Source organism: Cryptomeria japonica, unplaced genomic scaffold, assembly GCF_030272615.1.
Source record: "Cryptomeria japonica unplaced genomic scaffold, Sugi_1.0 HiC_scaffold_203, whole genome shotgun sequence".
Lineage (NCBI taxonomy): Eukaryota > Viridiplantae > Streptophyta > Pinopsida > Cupressales > Cupressaceae > Cryptomeria > Cryptomeria japonica.
Genome location: NW_026729025.1, coordinates 220,727 through 227,500, shown reverse-complemented (window position 1 = coordinate 227,500; position 6,774 = coordinate 220,727). Strand labels below are relative to the sequence as shown.

Sequence of the window (6,774 nt, the reverse complement as noted above, 5' to 3'; positions counted from 1 at the left end):
GCGCACCAGGGCGGGCTCAAGATGGCACGCGCGTTCCGTTTTTTTCACTATCTTTCAAAACGGAAATTTTAAAATCTCCTTTTTTTTTTGCCTTTTCTGGAAATTAGTGAAGGCAGCGCATCAAAGGTGCGCACCTCGCTGCCCACCTTGGTGTGCTCTGAGGTGCGCACCCGGGAGCGCTACGAAGTGTGCTCCAAGGTGCGGCGTGCACGTTGTCGGAGCCCGGTTTGCCCCGGGTGCGCACCTCGCCTGCACCTTGGCCGGGGTGGGCACCTTGGCTGGGTTTGCCCAGGGTGCGCTCCGAAGCGGGGTTACTGGAGCGCCCCCTCTTTTTTTGTCAGAGCGTTTGGTGGGGTTTCTCGCATTGGCTCTTCCCAGGCCCGGTTGTTGGGTGCGCTCCCACCCTGGCGCGCGCGAAGTTGGAAGTTGGGTTAATTGCCCGGGCGCGCACCTTCGCCAGGGTGGGCACCTTGGTGCGCACACCTTGGCTGGGCTGCGCACCAGGGCGGGCTCAAGATGGCACCAGCATTCCCTTTTTCTCACTATCTTTCAAAACGGAAATTTTAAAATCTCGTTTTTTTTTTGCCTTTTATGGAAATTAGTGAAGGCATCGCATCAAAGGTGCGCACCTCGCTGCCCACCTTGGTGTGCTCCGAGGTGCCCACCACGGTGCGCAACGCCGGTGCGAACCCGGGAGCGCCCCGATGTGTGCTCCAAGGTGCGGCGTGCACGAAGTCGGACCCCGGTTTGCCCCGGGTGCGCACCTCGCGTGCACCTTGGTGCGCACACCTTGGCTGGGTTGCGCGGCCTGGTGGGCACCATGGTGCGCACCAAGGAGCGCTCCGAAGTGTGCTCCAAGGTGCGGCGTGCACGAAGTCGGAGCCCGGTTTGCCCCGGGTACGCACCTCGCGTGCACCTTCGCCGGGGTGGGCACCTCGGCTGGGTTGCGCGCCCTGGTGCGCACCAAGGAGCGCTCCGAAGTGTGCTCCAAGGTGCGGCGTGCACGAAGTCGGAGCCCGGTTTGCCCCGGGTGCGCACCTTCGCCGCGGTGCGCACCATGGCGTGCACGAAGTCGGAGCCCGGTTTGCCCCGGGTGCGCACCTCGCGTGCACCTTCGGCGGGGTTGCGCGCCCTGGTGGGCACCATGGTGCGCACCAAGGAGCGCTCCGAAGTGTGCTCCAAGGTGCGGCGTGCACGAAGTCGGAGCCCGGTTTGCCCCGGGTGCGCACCTCGCGTGCACCTTCGGCGGGGTTGCGCGCCCTGGTGGGCACCATGGTGCGCACCAAGGAGCGCTCCGAAGTGTGCTCCAAGGTGCGGCGTGCACGAAGTCGGAGCCCGGTTTGCCCCGGGTGCGCACCTCGCGTGCACCTTCGCCGCGGTGGGCACCATGGCGTGCACGAAGTCGGAGCCCGGTTTGCCCCGGGTGCGCACCTCGCGTGCACCTTCGCCGGGGTGGGCACCTCGGCTGGGTTGCGCGCCCTGGTGCGCACCAAGGAGCGCTCCGAAGTGTGCTCCAAGGTGCGGCGTGCACGAAGTCGGAGCCCGGTTTGCCCCGGGTGCGCACCTCGCGTGCACCTTCGCCAGGGTGGGCACCTCGGTGCGCACACCTTCTCAATGTTTTCTTGCCTTTTCTGGAAATTGGTGAAGGCAGCGCATCAAAGGTGCGCACCTCGGTGTGCTCCGAGGTGCGAACCCGAGAGCGCTCCGAGGTGCCCACGAAGTCGAAAGTCGGGTTAATTGCATTGTTTTCCCCGGGTGCGCTCCGAGGTGCGCAACATCGGCGCGCACCAAGGAGGGCTCCGAAGTGTGCTCCAAGGTGCGCACGATGGCGTGCACCTCTGGTGCGCACGATTCGGAGCTCGGTTTGACCGGGGTGCGCACACCTTGGCTGGGTTGCGCACCTTTTGTGCGCTCCAAGGTGCGCACGAAGTCGGAGCTCGGTTTGCCCCGGGTGCGCACCTTCGCCAGGGTGCGCACCTTGATGCGCACGCCTTGGCTGGGCTGCGCACCTTGGTGGGCGCCATGGTGCGCACCTTTCGTGCGCTCCAAGGTGCGCACGAAGTCGGAGCTCGGTTTGCCCCGGGTGCGCACCTTGGTGGGCGCCATGGTGCACTCCGAGGTGCCCAAGATTGGTGCGCACCAAGGAGCGCTCCGAAGTGCGCTCCAAGGTGCGCGCGAAGTCGAAAGTTGGGTTAATTGTCCGGTTTGCCTCGGGTGCGCACCTTGCGTGCACCTTCGCCAGGGTGGGCGCCTTGGTGCGCACACCTTGGCTGGGCTGCGCACACCTTGGCACCCGCGTTTCCTTCATTTTAAATTTTTTTTTTTTACAATCTCTCAAGTGGGAAATTCTATAATCTCAACTTTTTTTGCCTTTTCAGGAAACTTTTGAATGGAGCGCATCATTGGTGCGCTCCGAAGTGTGCTCCAAAGCTCTCTCCAGCTGCGTGCACCTGCCCCGGCCGCGCACCCGGCCCCGCCCAGCTTCGCTCACCTGTCCCGGGCGTCTGGTGCGGAACCTTAGAGTAAGAAACATCACCGTGCACCTTGGCCAACGTGCGCGACTCGACCGAGCGCGCACTGGCCGAGGTGCACACCGATTTCACCTGGGTGCGCGCGCAGCACCTCGGGCGCACCGGGGTGCGCGCACAACGCCCGGGTTGCACCGTGGCCTGTGTGCTCGGGGCGCCTCGGGTGCGCGCTCGGTGTCGCCCCCCGCGCGCGCGGTAGTGCGGGCAGCGCACCCCGGCCCGGCCCGGCCCCGACGAGAACGCAAACGGGCAAAAGGTTTATTCAAATAGCATTGCGACGCCCGGCGAAAAACTAAAAAAGGGTGCAACACCGGGACTTCCCGGGAGGTCACCCATCCCAGTACTACTCCGGCCCAAGCGCGCTTAACTGCGGAGTTCTGATGGGATCCGGTGCACTAACGCTGGTATGATCGCACCCGTTATGAGCTTGTCGCAGTGTGTACTTAGCAAACCGCGACCCACGTGCGAATCCACCCCGGCCACCCACCCCCGTCGAGGTGCACACCCTCCCTCGCGAAGTGCGCCCCGTTCGCCAAGTGTGAGCCCTGCCCGGGTGCGCGCACCTTGCTAGGGCGTCGGGTGTGCACCCGGCCCGGCCTACGTGCGTGCACCTGGAGGGGGCGTCGTGTGCGTGCAGTGTCCCGTCTGCAACGCGGTGCCCACACACCACCTCGGGCGCAACGACCTGCGCTCACATGTGGGCCGAGTGCACCTTGGTGCATGTTCGGGGCGCCTCGGGTGCACGCTCGATCTTGCCCTGGTGCACCAAGGCGCTCGGTTTGCCCCGGGTGCGCACTTGGTGCAAGGTGGGCACCCAAAATAGGGATCAAGCACCAAAACACAAGTTTCGGGATGCAAAATGGGACCCAAGGACCACAAATGCGTTCCAAGACCCATGATGGGTCCACGAGAACAAAAATGTGTTCCGAGACTTAATAAACAAATATTGGGTTTTAGGAGAAGAAACATGCTCTGATGCCCAAAACGAGAATCGACCCCGAAAAGGCCACAGGCCAAAAGTGGGATGCGAGACAAAAAAAAATGGGACCCGAGGACCAAAATTGGGTTCCCAGGTCGAAGACAGGGCAACCGGACAAGAAACGACCTCTAAGGCTCGAAATGAGTCCCGACGACTAAAACTTGACAAGAAGCACCCATCAGGCACCCAACTCGACACCCATGGGATGCCGACCCACCCGGGCTTCCACCTAGCACACCTTGGCACCCACCCACCCTCGCACCCAACCTCGCACCCAACTTAGCACCTTTGAACCCACATTGGCACTCACCCTGACCCTGGCACCTTGGAACCCACATTGGCACTCACCTTGACCCTGGCACCCACCTTTGCACTCACCTTGGGACCCACCCTGGCTCCCACCTCGGCACCCACCCAGACACCCACCTTGGTTCCTTGGCACCCACCTTGGATCCTTGGCACCCACCCCGACACCCACCTTGGCACGCAACTTGGCTACTTGCCACCCACCTTGGCTCCTTGACGCCCACCCCGACAACCACCCCGTGACCTACCCTGGCTAGGGTTGGTGCACACCCACCCTGGTGCCCACCTTGGCACCCACCCTATGACCCACCTTGGCACGCACCTTAGTACCCACCCCGTTACCCACCCTAGGACCCACCCCGTGACCCACCTTGGCCAGGGTGGGTGCACCCACCCTGGTGCCCACCTTGGCACCCACCCATCCTAGCACCCAGCCTGTGACCGGGCTTGGAACCCAACCTTGCACCCGCACCCGTCTTGGCCAGTGTGGGTGCGCACCCATCCTGGCACCCACGTTGTGACACACCCTTTAACCCACGCACCCTAGCACCCACGTTGGCACCCACCTTGGAACCCAACCTAGCAACTTGGCACCCACCCCGTGACCCACCTTGGCATCCACCATAGCAGTCGCCGACTTGGCACCCACCTCGGCACCCACCTTGACACTTGTGGACCCACCTTGCCACTCACCCTAGCATCGACCCATCCTAGCACCCACCCTGGCACCTTTGCACCCTAGCACTCACCCATCCTAGCACCTAACCTGTGACCCACCTTGACACTCACCCTCGCACCCACCTTGGAACCCAACCTAGCACCCACCCACCCTGACACCAACCCTAGCACCTACCCACCCTTGCACCCACCCTGTGACCCATCTTGGCACCCACCCATCCTACCACTCAACCTATCACCCACCTTCTCACCCACCTTGGCATCCACCTTAGCACCCACCCACACTGGCACCTTGGCACCCACCTCGGGCAAGGTGGGTGCACACCCACCCTGGCACCCAATTTAGAACCCACCGAGCATGTTACCCACCTTGGCACCCACATTGCAGCCCACCCTAGTACCCACCCTATGACCCACATTGGCATCCACACCCTAGCACCCAGGCACCTCGACACCCGCCTTGACACCCACCCTAGCACTGAACCTGTGACCCACCTTGGAACTCACCCTAGAACCCACCCACCCTGTGAACCACCTTGGCATCCACCTTAGCACCCACCCACCTTGGCACCCACTCTAGCACTCACCCATCCTAACACCCAACTTGTTACCCACCTTGGCACCCGCCCTCGCGTCCACCTTGAAACCCACCCTAGCACCCACCCACGCAGGAGCCCACCTTGGCACCCAACCTAACACCCACGCATCCTGGCACCCAACTTGTGACCCACCTTGGAACCCACCCTAGTACCCACCTTTGAACCCACTATATCACCAACCCACCTTGGCACCCACCCTATGACCCTCTTTGGAATCCACCCTAGCACGCACCCACCCTGGCACCCACCATGGAGCGCACCCTAGCACCCACCCACCTCGGCACGCACCTCAACACCCACCTTGGTGTGCGCACTGCGCCAACCTCTCAAAGACCCTATGTGGTGCGCTCCAAAGTGTACACCTTTGGTGCGCTCCAAGGTGCGCACCTTTGGTGCACACCGAGGTGCACACCAAAGTGTGCACCGAGGTGAGCACCAAAGTGCACTCCAGGGTGCACACCAAGGCGTGCACCTTTGGTGCGGTCAATGCAAACGAATTCGGAAGTTGGGGTCGATGTCCTAATCGCTGCTGCAGACTACACGTATGAGAATCGGACAAATAGCTTTATATAGGGGAGGTGTTGCGTTTGATGGGTCGACTCCCCTGGTTGTGTGCACTGCACCAACTTCAAAGACCCTGTCTTGTTTAAGAAGTCAAAAGTTGGGGTGGATGTCCTAATCATTGCTGCAGTCTACGCATGTATGAGAATCAGACAAATAGCTTATATAGGGGAGGTGTTGCATTCGGTGGGTTGACTCCCCTGGTTGTGCGCACTGCGCCAACCTCAAAGACCCCGCATAGCAGAAGAAGTCGGAAGTCGGATTTTGGTGAGCACCAAGGCGTGCACCTTTGGTGCGGTCAACGCAGACGAATTCAGAAGTTGGGGTGGATGTCCTAATCGTTGTTGCAGGCTACACATGTATGAGAATCAGACAAATAGCTTATATAGGGGAGGTGTTGGGTTTGATGGGTCAACTCCCTTGGTTGTGCGCATTACGCCAACCTCAAAGACCTTGTTTTCGTTAAGAAGTCAAAAGTTGGGGTCAATGTCCTAATGGCTCCTGCAGGCTACACATGTATGAGAATCGGACAAATAGCTTATATAGGGGAGGTGTTGGGTTTGATGGGTCGACTCCCCTGGTTGTGCGCATTACGTCAACCTCAAAGACCTTGTTTTCGTTAAGAAGTCAAAAGTTGGGGTCGATGTCCTAATTGCTCCTGTAGACTACACATGTATGAGAATCAGACAAATAGCTTATATAGGGGAGGTGTTGGGTTTGATGGGTTGACTCCCCTAGTTGTTCGCATTACACCAACCTCAAAGACCTTGTTTTCGTTTAGAAGCCGAAAGTTGGGGTCGATGTCCTAATTGCTCCTGCAGGCTACGCATGTATGAGAATCAGACAAATAGCTTATATAGGGGAGGTGTTGGGTTTGATGGGTCGACTCCCCTGGTTGTGCGCATTGCGCCAACCTCAAAGACCCTGCATTGCGGATGAAGTCGAAAGTCAGAGTTTGGTGTGCTACAAGGTGTGGTCGAAGGTGCTCACCTAGGTGTGCACCTTTGGAGCACAGGAAAAGTGCCCTCCAAAAGTGCGCACCTTTGGAGTGCACAAAAGTGCCCTCCAAAAGTGCGCACCTTTGGAGCGCAGAAAAGTGCCCTCCAAAAAGTGCCCTCCAAAA

At 60.3% G+C, this 6,774-nt stretch overlaps 1 non-coding gene across 1 annotated transcript; it reads right to left on the bottom strand.

Moving 5' to 3' along the window:
• Window positions 1-2,827: 2,827 nt before the first annotated feature.
• LOC131868323 (5S ribosomal RNA) lies at window positions 2,828-2,946 on the bottom strand. The gene has a single exon (XR_009366789.1). It is a non-coding gene; the product is annotated as a 5S ribosomal RNA (ribosomal RNA).
• Between the last annotated feature and the right edge of the window lie 3,828 nt (window positions 2,947-6,774).